The sequence below is a fragment of the Ips typographus genome, linkage group LG7 (assembly GCF_016097725.1).
Source record: "Ips typographus isolate SLU linkage group LG7, UJ_Ityp_2.0, whole genome shotgun sequence".
Classification (NCBI taxonomy): Eukaryota; Metazoa; Arthropoda; class Insecta; order Coleoptera; family Curculionidae; genus Ips; species Ips typographus.
This window is the reverse complement of record NC_138428.1, coordinates 2,278,135-2,295,410: the sequence shown is the minus strand read 5'-3', so window position 1 is coordinate 2,295,410 and position 17,276 is coordinate 2,278,135. Positions and strand designations below refer to the sequence as shown.

Sequence of the window (17,276 nt, the reverse complement as noted above, 5' to 3'; positions counted from 1 at the left end):
TTAATAATCAAGATACGTTTTTCACAGATGTTAACAATCTCATTTAAATGTGACTTCAGTACAGTAAAACTGGGTGAGTTGGTGACAGGATAAAAAATTAAAGAGAAATGTTCTTTGTTATCTAAGATACAGATTAGAGACAACGTCCTATTAGCAAATGAGCCAAAGGAACTAAAAACCCTGATGAGGAGAATATGGTCTAGATATCAACCATCTTTTAGCTAGCTGTAAGGAGAACAGAAATAGCAAGAGGAGGCAAACACCAAAAAGAAAATAGCTGGAACTGTAAATTTCCAATACGGAGCCGAATTGTGGACCATGAAAGCACAAGACAAGTAAATAGATGCCTTTCTGGAGAAGAATGCTTCGAGGTCTCATGGAGAAGAACGAACGACGTCCTTAGGGAAATTAAGGAACTATGGCGACTATCCCAAATAGTGAACATCAAGCTACTGAAATACTTCGGTCACGTTACAAGACCAGATAATGATGATTTAGAGATGTTGGTTGTCTACAAATTAGACCAAAGGTCAGATGGTGTGATCAAATAAAAAAATGCACTTACCCCTTAGGACCATATTGCATTATAATTCAAGAAGAAGAATATACAGTGGTGGAACAAGAAGAAACAGTTCAAAATTTCAAGACAATCTAAAGGTGTGGCAATTATCTAGTAGAAAATACAAAATCAACAAAACGACGTCACTGTTAATTCAGGTGCGACCAAATAGAAAATTAGCAAATTTACCACGACCTCCATTAAACCTAACCTCTTCACATGACATTGACTATTAGTAGTGAGAGGGGATAAGAGGATCAAGCCCCTCACACCTCTTCCTTGAGCATGTGGGACATGAGGCTGATTAAGCGATAATCACCACATTTTTTTGGCTAATGTTTGTTAGGTAGAGCAATAAAGGTTGATGATAACCAGTCACCACCAAGCCAATATTTTTCTCGGTGATGAGCTTTAGAGCCTCGGTCGGAATCTCGTCAGGACCAGATGCTTTCCTAATTTTTCATCACCTCAGATTTAGGAATAGTTGGTCCCATGCCCTCATGCACGTATACCGCATCAGCTCTATGATCCTCAAAGTTGGCCTCTTTATAACTGGTCCATGTTTTTGTTTAATTCTTGTTCTTCCAAAATTAGTTGATGCTTTTCCTGTGGACTCCAGCTACTTCCTTTACTTTTCTGTAGATATTAAAACTATCATGTTTGGAGCAGAGATCTTCTATTTCTGCACATTCCCTTTCAATCCATCTCTGCTTCGCTTCTTTGATCTCCCTTCTCATGACCTTATGTATTTTTTTTGTATTTGTCAGGTTTGTTCTTCGTTAGTCTTCGCTGCTCCATGAGAGTTAGGATGTGATCTGTCATCCACTTGTTTTTGGGTTTAAAGGTCTCGCGGAGATGTAATTTACACATGTCCACAATGATGTTCTTAATATTTTTCCAAAGAGCTTCTATATCTTGGAGCTGGCTCTCCTGCAGACTTACCTGTTATTTATTTCTTCGGTAACAATATGTCTTACTTCAGGGTTATTATCGCACACTTATCTAAATTAATATAATCTATAATCTTAGAACAGTGTTGCCATAAATACCTATTTCAAAAACTGGTTTAACCGAGGTTTAACCTCTCATTGCAGATAACAATCAAATCGTTAAGCAAACAAGTACTTTTTGTAGGTTCAATAGCCGAATCACTATAGATTGGCAATCCCAAATACTACATAAATCATTGGGGGGTAATCTAAAAACCTTGACTTTGATAATTTTTGTTTTCGTTTTTACAAGTGCAAAATCTCAATCAGTGAAAATAGTGGCATATATAGACAACCCGTCGAACACGCGCAATCCTTCCAGCAATGATCCCATAAAGCGCCACTGGATGTCGCATAAACAAGCCGGACCAGTGGCGCCCAGCTGGGAGGGTGTCTAAAACGAGTAAAATATTGTAATTACTTAAAAGCGGTTCGGGCGAGAGGATTCGTAATGTTTAACGCGGTGTCTGACACTTTTAAACACGCGGACATTTGCTTTTTACCATTAAAAAAAGGACATAATCGAACTGAAGGATAGCGATATGGGGTAATCGCGTGCTTGGACCTACTAAGGAACCAGATGAAGACCCGACCGGCCTAGTCCGGGTTCTGATTGTTTGCGCATTCAGTTGACGGTACCCAGTCCTAATTAAAATATTTTGCATCCGAGATGAAACAAAATGAACTTTTCCTTTTTAATAAGTTTAAATCGCTGCCGGCGTTAACGTTTTTGCAATTTTAATCACCAGTCAGGTACAAGAGCGATCTGCAAGTAGGTACTTTTGTGGTAATTGTTGTGTGTTACCGCTTATTACAGTTTACAAGGATTTACAGTAATTCCTCGTTGCCTACGTCGGCATCTGCATCGATTACAGCCGATAGTTATTCAAACCCGAATAGGCGATACTGTCCCTAATCGAAAGGTAATTAACGTACATTTAAGGCTCGGTCTGCACGAGCAACAGTTAAATTTATATACCACCATTTGGGTCATATTGAAGCGCGTAAAATTCGATTTTTGCGATCAAACATGCACTACCGAAATCCCATATCGTTGGGGTCGTATAATTTTACGATATATAACCTTGAGAGAATCCAGTCAGATCGAGATAATAAAACTATTTTTACAGACCCGGGTGAAAGTTTTCTTTGATATATCTTGTTCCTTTCGCGGGTCTGGGTCGATGCCCATACAGATGAGTATTTGCAAAATCATCATGGTGCTCATGTGTCCAAAACTGGAACTTGACGAAAAAATTAATGAATGAATGAAATGATGTTTGAATCTCCTCCAGAATGTTCTGGAGCAGATTCATGCTTCTTTGCAAATTTCTCATTTAATAGATTTTGCTCAAAACGGACAGTATTAGTGGGTCTATCCCAAAATAAGCACATATTAATATTCACGTCACTTTTAGTAAAACAATGGATTTATCCACTTTTGTCTGATTGCTGCTCAATTTGTGTGAAGATAGATGAGTAAAATGGTATATTTTGATGACCTAACAGCATCAAATTTTATGGCAGACGTTCATAAAACAATATAAAACCGTTTGTTCTTTTCGTCCTTTTACAGGAAAGAGGTTAGTCGGTACTTCAAAAAAAAAAAAACAAAAATCAAGTTGTAAACAGACCCTTAGCCCCTCACAAATTGCACATTAGTTTAAAAGAGCCTTCCTTTGCTTTGAAAACACAATTATTCTAGTCTAGCCCTAATTATAGTTTCGTGTCGGCTCTTCCGTGTTTAAAACTTATTTAAAAGAACAAAATGATTTTAATGAAAATGTATTACGAATGACAATGAAAGCTAATTTGTTCGGTAATAAGCATATTTTAATGAAAACTATTGTTTGCATTTACCAAGGCTTTTAATACGGTTTTTTTTGTTTGTTCAAGAGAAACAATTATTACTATACACAACTGTCTTCTTGTAGTAGCCACTAATACAAATTAATCAAGTCGAAACGAGGTTTTAATATACGAAAAAAGTAAACTGAAATAAAAGTTTGCATTGTTGTTAATTCAAACAAGTAAAAATTTGATGAGGAAAAGTACGATTTTGAGACTGTTTTACATAACAAGCTGTAATAGTTTATTTATCTCCTACGAGGCCAATAAAGACTAAAAAATACACCAAACCAAACTAGATTATCCAACATTTTGAGAAAAGTTAGCTTAAGCACCAAGTAACTTTTGAATGAAAACAAGAACACCAAGCCTTCTTCACAAAAAGGGAGTTTCTTGTTTTTGTCTTTATGATAATAAGCTTAGTTCTCTTAATTGAATTTCAGCAAACTTAATATTATGACGATTTTACAAAAATTACATAAACAGAGAGAACAAGCTAGGCAGAAAGCTTATTATTATAAAAAAATAACATTTGGTAAATGATGAGAGTTATTTTACCATAATATTGTCAATCTTTTGGATAAACAAGGCAGAGGAAGGAAAAAAAATATATTTTTTTGTCCATATCTACAGTGTGTCTAGAAAAAGGAGTGCCACTATGGGGATGGTTACTACATGAAAAAAAAACTTCTTTTTGCCATTTCCGGCTCGTCGTGGTGTAAATTTTTGTACACCAAAATGCCTTTTTGCATACAAAATACCTTGAAATGCCTTTAAAATACTATAATATTGCTCAAAATGCCTCATAGTGATAATGCCTTAAAACTGCCTAAAATGCCTCAAATTCTCTTGAAATACACAGAAATGCCTTTAAATTATTTAAACTGCTTCAGGATACCTTCAAATGTTTACACAAGTCCCCTGATATTGAGATAATGATGAAATACACCCTTGAAATTATTTTTTATGGTCACGTAACATGTTTTTAGGTTGGATTAAGTAACATGTCTGCTATTACAATTTGTACATGACTTTTGACTATTGTCAAAATGTAATTTAATAAAAATGACTCCTCAAGGTGACTGTTTTTCCAAAAAATACAGACAATGCCTTAAAATACTCTCAAATGCCTTATAAATACCTCATAATACCTCGAGTGTGTCATTACAGTATAACCTGCATTTCTTCTTTTTTCTTACAGAAGTGTCATTAATTCTTCAAATTATCTTCTTACATTTGTATGTTGTTTCAACACTGCGGTCATGGTAATTTCTGCATGTCCAAGAACGAACAGTAAACGTAATATACCGCTGTCAATTTTGAGTGTGAATGACAGACAGGCAATAATTTCTTCCCGAAAATCGATTTTCTTTTGTTAATAAACAATCGACACGGAAACAGAAGAAACAAATTTCGATTATCTGTAAAAGTAATTGAAAACATGTAATTTGGTCAAAAAAAGCGGCCACTAACTTACTTCCTTATGAACCGTGATTATGTTCACGCAAATTTTTGAAATACTACTGTACCAAACTAGATCACGTTTTGAATTGTGGCACTTTTCAGTCGGTTCGGTAATTATTATCTGTTTTTTTGTACTCTCCCAGATATTTTAATAATAATAAGTCGGGACCGTTAAAAAGGATTGTGACTAAACAAAGCAGCTGTTGTCGTTTTATAATTACTTATAATTAAAACGACTTTTTGTTTTGGCTTAAGAGTAATTTGACCATGAAATTAACCATTTCGGTTCCTTAAAAATTAATCGGTCTCTTTCTCCGACCCGGCTACCACGTTTGTGGTTTCCTTTGTGCTGGTCAACGCTGCACATATCACTGTTAAAGACTTTACGTAACCAATTTGGGACCTAAGACTCCTGGAACAAATTATCAAATATTAAAATGGTTTTTTGTCAATTTCGCAGTCAACATTTTGGGCGATTTAGTTAAATCGTTGTTAATAAATCGCGATAAAAACGCTGCGTACTTCAACGGTTAATTAGTCCAATTTCAGCATCAGGAACAAGAATTAAATTTCACGGTTTGGTTGGCAAACCGAATAAAGAACTTTGTGTTCTGGGTGGAAGAAATCTCAATAATTACCGACCCATCAGAGCTCAGATTTATGGCCAGTTTACCAAAGTTGATTAAATATTTATTGGGAATTGAAACTATGTGAAATCTCGAGTTGGCATCGACGGAGATTCTAAACAGGAATCCGCGGATGATCATTTAAATACCTTTTGGTCTTCGCCGAAGACAGTCCTTTGGGTGTGTTAGGAAATTCCTCTAGTTCTGACCCGTTCAATATTTATACACAAAAAATCAAACTAAATTAAGGTGACATAGTAATGAGTTTAAAATAACCATCAATACATTGTGTTTCGACACGTTTGTACCCAACATACTTATAATAAGCACCCTTGAAAACATACAGAAGATTACAGATATCGATTTTCTGCAAATTTTGATACATTTTTCTCAAGTTTGTAGTTCTGATCCACACTTCTGTTAAAAGGCAGGTTCAATTTACTGTACTTACTTACTAAAGTGGGACGTGAACGTTGTTGTTATTGTTTAGTATGTAAAGTGTAAGTTCTGTGGTTCCATTCTACTGGTGAACGCGACAACAATGTAAACGTAATTAACTAATTTAGTTAGTTACTGTCATAGTTAATAATAATCAAATTTACACTGAGAAATAAACATTTACAAACTTTTTCAGTGAAATGCGGAAGCGATTGAAAAGGTTTGTTGTAGCAATTAGGAAAAGTTATGAAATTTAACTAAGAAACTATTAAAATTTCGTTGTCGCTCAAGAAGTTTATGTTTTTTTCACAATCAACGTTAAAGCTGGATTCATAGATCAACACAACACAAACACAACCATAGCATAACATAACACAAGAGTTGACCAAGTTTCAATTTTGTGTTGTGCTATGTTCTTGTGCCTAACCAATCAAAATTAGTTATTTTTATGGTAAAGAAGAATCCTGTTTTGTTGACAATGTCATTCAACTGACAAATTATTGATTAATTTGCTTCACATATTTCACATTTTTGTTGATCTGTGATGTTTGTTTTGTGATGGTCTTCTAATTTAATCTTCAACTCCCTCCCACCTTCTTTATCTTATTTTGTGTTATTATTAACAAATTTAGAGTCATTATGTGTTATTTCTATACAAGAATTTGTTTTAAGCTAAGGAAATCTATAAACTCGTCTATAAATTGATATCGACAAGAAGCTGTGCATATGCTGTGATTATGTTGTGTTGTGTCGATCTAGAACTTTAGCTTCATATAGAAATAGTTCAACAACTCCATAGAAAACTAAATTCTATTCCTTGAAATGTTTAAACATTATTATGAGCAGTTTTTTAAATTGTTCTATTTGTTCCAAATCATGTGTTTACTTTGTTAATTTCAATCGTGCGTTAATCAATGCTTTTTAAAAGTTTTACTCTTGTAACGTGACTTGGATAATTCAATTTTTGAGCTTGCAACACTGTAAAGACCAGTTGACATTGTCAAAAACAGTCACGTGACCTTCAAAACGCAGTTTAAACTTTGGAAAATTGATAAATAAAATTTGGACAGTTGTAAATACTTAAATTGCAAAGTACACGTCACTTGACGTTGATAATGCAATTCTGAGCTTGCACCACTGTAAAGGCCAGTTGATATCTGTCAAAATTAATCACGTGACCGTTAAAATGTGGTTTAAACTTTAAAAACTTGGTAAATTAAATTTCGACTATTTTTGACAGTTGTTAAAGCTGAAATTGCAAGACCCCCATCACGTGACTTTGATTATGCAATTTTAGAGCTTGCAACACTGTAAAGTTCAGTTGACACCTGTCAAAAACAGTCACGTGACCTTAAAAATGCAGTTTAAATGTTGAAAAATTGGTAAATATAATAATTTGTAATGAATATTGTTTCAACTATCATGTAACAAAGATTTTACCATAATAATTACATGTTCGGTCAATTTTGTTATATTGATACACTATATTGTCTACTGCTTGGTCTACTACAATGTATTCCTTAAAATATCGCAAAAATTCCTTTATTTAGGCTTTTATTTTGCTCAAAATTCCAATGAAAATATAGCAAAACATTTTGAAATATACAGTCAATGCCTCAAAATTCTATGAAATGCCTTACAAATACCTTAAAAATACCTCAAAATGCCCAAAATAATTTGTAATGCCTTGTAATACCTCAAAATGCTTCGTAATACTGGCAAAGTGCCTCATAATACCTCGAATTACCTCGAGTGTGTATCTACTCCTCGGATAAAGCTTTAAATACAATTTTAACTTAATCTATAATAGTCTAAATATTTTTATTTTTTTGGTATTTTTTACCAAAAATGGCTAAAAAACCCAACAAACCTCCATTGGGCATTGATTTGTTGATTTTTTTATTAAACACTATTAAAAAATAGTACAATGTTGTCAAAATGCTACTTTTCCAAGAAAAAACTTATAAAATTCGTATTTGGGCCAAATTCACTGATTTTGCAAGTTCAAACTGTGAACCAAGTTGAAAGTGATTTGAAAGGATTTTGTAACAATTTACTAGTTATGTTGTACATGTATGTTTAGTTATTACTCAGTTATTACAAGCTTTAAATTAATGAAACCTGAAAACACATTACAATTTGGTATCACATTTCGTAGGCCACTAAAATCAAATATGAAAAACTTTTTACAGAAAATTATCAAAAAAATGGTTTTTGCCACATACACTGTAACTTTAAGAATAATTGACTAACCTAAAATAATAGAATTCCTAGAAAATATGCCTAAAAGCCAAGTTATCAAAGGTGTTTGATTTAACAATGACCCACATTTTCAAGAACATAATAAATTATTGTGTAAGAAAGTTTAGTGTTTTAAAAATGCTCCATTTCAACAGCTCACAGATTAATAATTTTGACAGATTTCAAACAACTTTGAAGTAGAAAAAAACGTTTTTTAAAATCTCAGTTAATCATTAATTCTACTTAATTTCTGTACTTACTTATTTGTCAACGTTTCAAAACTTCACACACCAAAAAATCCTCTAAAAAATCTGATCTTCTAAACTTTATTAAAACTGCTAACGATCCTAAAATGTGTATCACTGACACGTTAAAGAATGCGTCAATATCTGAAATTACTGCTCTAATAGTAGAAAACAAGTCGAAAAGAACGGGTTTTGTCTCAGTTTTTACCGAATTCCAGCTTGATTTTAAGTGAATACCTTTAGAGAAGGCAAAAACTACATATTCGAGTAATGGCAAACATTGTAGATGTGATTTAGTTTTAATAAAGTAGAGTATAAAGCATTAAATATGGAATAATATAGAAGACAATATTCTCTCTACTAACATCATGAAAAAATTATACTTCCAATTCTGGCCGTGTTCCTTGCATGGTCACGTATACTTGTACGGTGTTAAATGTTTTATTAACCGCTGTTTGATTTAGTAATATTGAAATTTGTAATCCAAAGCCGATTTTGGTCTTATCTGTGTCCATGTTCGTAATAAATTAAGTATACTGAAGACTGGAGTTGACTTTGAGGATCAGCAAAATCGTTTTTGGTTTCCAGAAGAGTTGGACATTGTTGTAAAAAGCTGAAACCATTCGAAAAGACCCCGAGGACAATACCTAAATAAATCCCTTAATTCGGAACTCGACAGAAACTTGAAGGAAACAAGATGTTATAGAAGACAAACCGGGGAAAACTTTCGTAATTGGTCTGTACTACGAAAAGTTTTGATTAAAACACTCGATTTGATATCGCCAGAATGAGATTACCAGTTTATTTCCTTGGTTGGATTATTTGATATTTCATTGTCCAGTCCGTATATCCACTCTTTTACAGCCTATAAAATAATAAAGCAATTACCTAGAGTAACCTAAAAAAAAGTAATTTTCATATTAGAAAACTTTTCCAGTCTAAGTAGACGTCGAGATAATTACGTCGATATGGGGGAGCCATTAAGGAAAAATGGCTACTAAATTGAAAGCCGTTTTTGGATAATTTTTCCCTGCGCGGACATGTGATAGGTCAATTAGAAATAGTGCTTGTTTGCATCGAAAAATTAAGGTCGATCAATCGAGAGTGAAGGCGGTGTATTCGGATATTTTAGGGACCAAAAACGGGCAATTATTGCCGCCTTTATCGCGTCAGGAATCTGGGAGAACAGGTTGCGGACCAGCAGGACGATTTGATGGACGACCCAAACCGCAGATTCGTCGGATTTTTTCGAATTTGTACGCTCGATTTTCAACGTTTTCGTACTACAGAATATTATTAAGCCGATAATAGCAGCAATAATTAGTCAACATAAGTTAAGCTTCAAATGTTTTTTAGTTGGAATCATTACAGGTTTAAAATATTAGTACTTTCGAGAGTGCTAACAAGAATACAAACACATGCAATGTGTATTTTACAGTCTAAAAACACCTTTTTTAATAAGAAAATATGCGTGCAACGATTTAACCGGAAGTAGATATCAACTGCTGCTTAGTTTAAATGGGACACCTTGTATATTATTGCATTTTTGGGTTCTACGTCATATTCTAGACACATTTCGTGTATTAATGTCATACACTTATCTGTATCCGTTTCTGAGATATTTACCGTTTTATGTGAAATTTAATATTTTCAGTCTCCAAAACAATAATTTTAATTTATGAATACCAGGAAACGTTTTTTTCTTGGTTTTTGTGTTTTGTCGTGTTATACAAGGTTTGTTCTAAAAGTGGGTGGAAGAGCTCAAGACAGTCAGTTCTAAAAAAGGATGTTTTTCAAATAGAACACTCCTTATTTTTATAACGCTGTCTGATTAGGTCACTTATTTTAAAAATTTATTCTTTAAATTGATACATTGAACCAACTGTCAAAATAATCGAGTTATTGAAGGTTAAAGTAGTAGCTGTCAAATTCAGTCAAAACTGTCTTTATTATCAAACAACTTGTTTATTTGTAACACTTTGTATAGACTTTTATATGTCAATGGATAGGAAATATAATGGGCTTCCCAAAAATATGACCGTTTGTGTTGATAGGGTGCTTCGTTTGGCCGGCAGAGGGCTCCAAAGCTAACTAAACGTTTTTCTTGACTGTAACCACCACTGACTATTTTTTAAATCGGTCATGTACGGCCCTGATATTTGGCATAAACCTAGCACAGTGAGTGTCAAATTTAGAGCCCTAGCAATACTGTAGAAATAAAATCAATAAAGTCGATTTTCGCTTGCATTAAGTGGCCAACATAACGCAAAACCCATTGGAGTAGTGGTGGCGTTTCAGGCAAATTTGACCCTTACCAAAATTGTCATTTGCATAATCGGTTTTTCAAGAAATTTCTATGCATTACATTGTAGTAGACCTAGTAGTCATGTAACCGTGTTTTCTTAATTTTCCAGGGTCAAATTAGCCCTAACCAGTCAAAAAGTGTTTCTGGGGCACCCTGTCTGTAAACCGTAAATAACACGCGTATTTGTAACACTTTGTATATACTTTTACATGTCGATGAACAGCCAATGAAATGAGCTTTCCATTGACGTAGAAAAGTCGGTTGGTTAGTGATACCGTTTAGCCACTAGAGGGCGTCAACTTTGACCAATTTGTTTGGTGTACCCTTTTGTTTAATATTCCAAACCCCGCTTAATTGCACTATTTTTGCTAGAGTTTTATACGTCAATGGAGAGCCAATGGAATGTCCTTTCTAAAAAGTTCCCAACATGGGTTGATAAGTTAGACGGTTTGGCCGCTAGAGAGCGTCAAAGTTGACTATTTTTTTTATGACTTTTTTCGTGCATCCTTTTGTTCAATCTTCCAAACTCGTTTATTTGCACCATTTTTAGTAGTGTTTTATACGTCAATGGATAGCCAATGCAATGAGCTTTCTAACACTCTCACAATTTGGCCTTATTTTACCTAGTTTTAAGATTGTTCCACTAAACTTTAGTTTGTGTATGTAATCCCTAAATCAAACACCTCAAAAACGATCTTTTTTAGTTGGCAAAGTTGGTAATAGTTTCAATCGTAATAAAACAGCACGCTAATGGTTCCAAGCGAGGTTTCAGCTTGGTTATAAGCAGTAATATCCAAGGTAATATCCATTTAAGTCACATTATTTAGAATATTACAGAACTAATTATCTGAGAAGTTATATCCCCAGCTAGGTATTGTTTTTTGATGCAAGCCACTGTTCTTTATAACCATTTCATAGGAAACATGTGAAACTTCTATGTTTAAAGAGAAGTGAAAATTTGTTAATATTGTAAATCTTATAAAAGCGTAATTCAAGAAAGTTAGTGGATTTTTCTTAGGTACATAAATAAAGCAATAAATTAGGATTATTCACTGTTTTGACACCAACAGGTTCTAGAACGGTTTACAGTTTAATTGATGAGCATACCACTTGAAATAATTGAGTTCCAAGTTTAGGTATAGCAAAACCTTATTACTTAAGAGGAATTGTTTTTGATTGCTGTTTTCTAACTTTCTTAACAAAATAATCTTTAACTCCCAAATATTTTTGATAGACTGGCCTACCTATGTGATGGTTATTATCTTGAAAATGTTTTAAAATCGTATTTTACTAGCATGTCTACGGCAAAAGACATAAAATTCTCCTATAAAAACGGAACTGGATAGAAATGCAGTTTTGGCACAAATTTAATAAAAACGTGCTCAAAAATTGATTTCACTGCTTGCAAACCGACTCACATAAAATACGATATAACTTTCATTACTTTCAATACTAGGAAATACTTCTGAGTTCGAGTAATTGTTTTGATATACTTCCACCAGTTACCTATATCAACTTTTGCCTTTTATGTGTATGGAAATCTCCAAGGGAAACTCATTGAAATTTAAATAAAAACCTCAGTAAAAACGAAAAGATCATGTTTGTCCTATGAGAATGACCATTTTAGTTACGAGACATTTAAGACTTTAAAGACCAAGATTTCACTAACCTAAGATAATTGAACAAATTCATGATGGATTTTCTAAGTTAGACATGACCATAATTAAGTAACTAAGACATGACAAAAGATTGATCTCCCATACCCAGGACATCATCTTCAAGAGATAATGGTTAGAAGATTTAAAAGCTGTGACAGTAGAATCATTGAATATTTAATATTTCTGGATTTTTTAGGAAATTTCCTAACTAGTTTCAATATAAGTATTATAAATGAAGAAACCTGAAAATTTGTAAAAGATTATTGTCTCCTAATGAATCATTTTCTCTGAATTGACGTATAAGATGAAATCAAATATTCTCTAGAATCTAATCAGTTGTATCAGGTTACGTCGAGAGTTACCTCTATTGTAAATCAACTAAAAACAAGAGACAATGCTGTCAGGAATATTAGTATTTCTTTTTTACTTTAAACTAAAACTAGAATAGATAATAATGATTTGATATGCCCAAAAAAGCTTCATTATCTGCGAGATTATCTGTCATTACAGTGTTTGTAGGTGTATTCATTTGAACTACTTGTGATAATACAGATTCAAGATTATACCTAAACGATAAAATCAAACTTTGTTGATGTTTGGTTGTCTATGAGTTGACAAATGTTTTCCTAAATTTAATTTACTTATACAAGAACTAATGCAGATAAGAACATGGATCTTCTTTAGCTTGTAATTAAATTTTTAGCATTTTCTTTCTAACTTTAGAGAGCCTTAAAAAACGGATTGAAAAATAGTGCTCTGTAAACTAATTGAGAATTCAGCTATTCACAAAAATAAGCAATGATTTTATAGCAAAAGTGTGGAATACAATTCTGTACTAATGAATATAGATCACATTCAACAGGAAGACTAGTAAACTTCTCAAGAAGTCTTCTTGTTGATCTGTTACACATAAGGAAGTTTCAAGAATGTAAATCAAGCATACTGAAATATTCCTCTTCTTCCTATTTTAATCAGATTAAAATAAGTATGTTATCCCATATTTTATCAAGTTATTTGTTTTAAGATAGGTAGAGGGAATCAAGTAAAAACAAGAGGACTAAGCAATGTTAATGATAGAAATTTGGATATTCTCTAATAGCCAAATAGCAAAAGCTAAATTTTTCATACTTTTTAACAATTCTCAAACTTCATGATTACTTTACATAACTTGTGACCACCAATAGAGTGATAGCTAATGACTAATTTTGAAAGGAGCAATATATCATGTACTGGAGTAAAGCTGAAAGTAACCTGACATTATGACAAGAAGGATTAACAACAAAAGTATGATGTAGGGTATAATGCCCAATTGAGAGGAAAAGCTATAAACTAGTAGATAACAGTTATTTATTGTTAATTCACTGATATTCGAATATCTTCTTAATTATCTGCCACACTTCCTCCGGAACTTGGTTTTATAGGGAATACCCAAGATTACATTTCTAATTGAAATATTTAAAAGATTATCCTGACCGATTACATTATCTCTTATGAGTCAAGACAATAAGAATAACTGGATCTATTTATTTTTTTTAAGAATGTGCATTCGATGCAAATATCAACTGTTTAAGTATAAAACAGTTAAAGTACAAATATCAATAGTTTATAGTATATTACACCAAGTTTATTAAGGAGTAATATTGACTGTGATTGAAAAAGCTAATAAAAAAATGTTATCCTGGAGGTTATCCTGTACTACAGTAACCTGATACTGTAGAAAGAATTGTCTCAGGGCTTCCAGTCTGCTTGGTAATTTGCCACAAACAAATCTTTTGGGCACTATTTTGAGAAGAAATATCCTCGGAAACATCCAAGATTAATTAAGAGAACTTGAATCTGTTAGATTATTTACAGAACAGATAATATCTTATGCTATGAGTCAAATTTGATCAGTTATGAGTTATGTCAATATCAAGTGTTATGTGATATCAAGTAACTTCTTTTAGGTTAGAAGGAATCAAGTAACAATGACAAAATCAATGCTGATAGGATTTTCTATAGCCTCCACCAACTTGAGTACACTTTTTTCAGAAATCGCAAACTGAAAGATTTCCTTCTTTATTAACATTTGTTAGCATATCTGAAGCAGTATAATCAAGCTTACTCAGACAAGATTATTCTGACAATCTAAAATATTTGCACCAACTTTAGGAGTTTCTGCACTCAAACCGACCATAATCTTTTAAGTTTCTCCTAAAATCATCAAAAACCATATACGGGAAGATCATATTAGTTGAGTTACTGAACTAATAATATCTTCTTACCTCCAGAACTAATTTTTTTTTGGCTGTAACCAATTTGAGTGGGTGATTTCAGAAATTTTCAAGTAAAAGAGTATCTTTTTTATTAACGTCTGGTAACATATTTGAAGCAGTAGGATTAAGCTTGGTCAGAGAAAATGCTTGGGACAATCTAACATATCTGTACCAACTTTAGGACTTCCTGTGTGGAACTGGAATCATAATGAGTTAATGATCTAATAATATCTCCTTGATACATATTCTAGTAATTTTGATGATCCAAGATGATAAATCAAAAGTACTCAAAGCTACTGATGATAATGATAAAACAATAACAGGAGTAAACTCAAATAATGACATCAAATCAATGTTAAGAGCAGTTGTTCCTAACTGAAGTATCCGTTTATTGATATCCGCAATCTTATCGTCTGAACAAATCTGGTAACACCCTAACACGAGTGTTACAAGCTTTATGATTGGCATGTTTACCTCTAACGCATTTATGTAAATGAGACTTAATATCGTTTGCATTGAGTTCGTATGTATGTAAAAACGTCTTCCTGTAACTCATACTTTATGAATGTGCAGACGACCAACACACGCCAGACGGATCAAATTCGAGATTCCATTTGCATAAATTATGCAATCTTAGCATTTACTATTTGCAGTGCATATTATTATTAGGTGTATTATGTGGGCCACCCTTTAAAGTTTCTAAGGGCACAAGCCAAAATTTGCCTAACAATGAATGAGGTATATCAAACAGTAGAGATGAGGTGTATTACCTTTTACCATTCCTGCCGGGACGAAAGGTTATATCCAAATAAGAGAGGTCAGTCGTAAGTCACTATATTATGTAAAGTCCCAAAACTCACTGATGAGCACCGCACTAGTTGTAAAAACCTTCTGCCAAAATTAAATAAATAGGAATACAGTCCGAGGACACATCAAATTCACAAACTGCCTCACGATGCGTTCAGCGCACTCTCGCCCAATTACTCGCGACTCATGAGAAAAAAATATGATAATTATATGAGTTAATTATTGCTAAAACTGAAACAAAAAACCGGTAAACCGCGCATCATCACTAACATCGTCACTCGTCGCTTTATGAGCTTCGACTGTTTTTCCGCCGAAGAGTTGACACTCATAGGGGCGGAGCTATGGTGGGGATGACCCCCCACCACCGGCCACCTGGGCCGGGATTACGGGCGGGGTGGGGACGGAGGGGCGGACTCCGACGCGAAGTTAGGATCGAGTGTTTCTGTTTTAAATTGCCGGAATGTGATTATTATTGAATTGAGAGAAGAACGATAATAAGAAAATGAGAAAGACGGCGATACAGAATGCGACGAGTTATGTCCGATGCCCGAGATGATTTTCTTGTACGTACTCGAGATAGTTTTGTCACTAAATCGCGTGTGCCAATGATCACCGTTAAAATGTAATTTTCGGTCAAAAGAAATATGAATGGGCCACCTGGACCATCCGGTTAATGTCACAGTATAATCGCTGAAGAAACGGGTTCTAGAAACAATTTGTACTACTCATACCACAGTTTCTTGATGATTATTAACTAAATGTTGAAGAGATTTTTGTTCTTCACGAGACTAAGTGATAATGATTACTCATTAGCGTCATCAGAAGATTACCATGCTCTTCAACATGAAGATCTTGAGAAAACCAAATAATTGGTTAGACACTTATTGTGGATACAATAAAACTTTATTAAGTACTAATGTCCGATTCACCATTTAAAATTGTGTATAATCAACCTTACACAATTTGGTAAATCTAAAATATTACATCAAACTATTCAAAAGAAAATGTTATAAAAGTTAATTATTTAATTAATAAAGTCATGTTTCATGACTTACTAGGCTGCTATAGACAAATCCAGTGCATATGTTTCCCGCGTACATACTCACTATAAGCAAGCAAATTTTCAGAATGATCCTACGTCCAGATCTACATGAACGTCTAAAAATTAATGTTGACCGTTCTTTCAAGATTTTCAGGTCCTTTTTACATTAAAACTCCGTGGAAAAGTTAAAAATTACTTTAAAATAAATAACTAAAACTAAATAACTACATACGTTCATTCATCCATCACTCACAGACATTTTATTAAAGTTACCTATTTAAAATAGAATAAATGCTAAAAACTAATAACACATTGAATGAAGTTGAATACATGTATTATAGTATTCAAAGACACATTTTTGATGCGAACTGCACTGGGTCTCTCGATTTTAATATGTTTTTTACAATTTAAGTACAAACTGATAAACTGCCTTAATACAGGGCCAAAAATCAAAATAAAATCATAGCTTTTTTCGTAAATCTTCGTGTTCGGTAATTTTAATAGAAAATAATGGTATCAGAGCATTAATTTCAAAATTTGAATCAGTTAGCAGAAATGGTGCGGGTTGAATGGGAAGCAATTCTTCAAAATTTGATTGCAAAGTTGGTGGATAGAATGCCAAGGTTTTTTTAAATTAAAAACCGTTATTTTCGATAAAATTTACCGAATAAAGATACATTGTTTATTTGTATGGTGAAACATTTAATTTTTATTTTGTATGATTTTTTCAACCCACCCTGTAGAACGTGGTTTATAAATGTTCACCTAAAGTGGGTAAATTGAAATGTAATTTTGCTAA

The 17,276-nt window shown here is 33.2% G+C and overlaps 1 protein-coding gene across 4 annotated transcripts in view; it reads right to left on the bottom strand.

Annotated features, from left to right (window-relative positions):
- The window catches only part of zfh2 (Zn finger homeodomain 2), a 78,900-nt gene extending 63,171 nt beyond the window's left edge, over nt 1-15,729 (bottom strand). For 3 of the 4 annotated variants that reach the window (XM_081984412.1, XM_081984414.1, XM_081984415.1), the window contains exon 1: nt 8,426-8,583. The gene's annotated coding sequence lies outside the window, so the exon portion shown is untranslated. Of the gene's footprint in view, nt 1-8,425; nt 8,584-15,398 lie in introns of those variants that run through there. The other variant, XM_081984413.1, reaches the window with a different exon arrangement.
- Nucleotides 15,730-17,276: the final 1,547 nt, after the last annotated feature.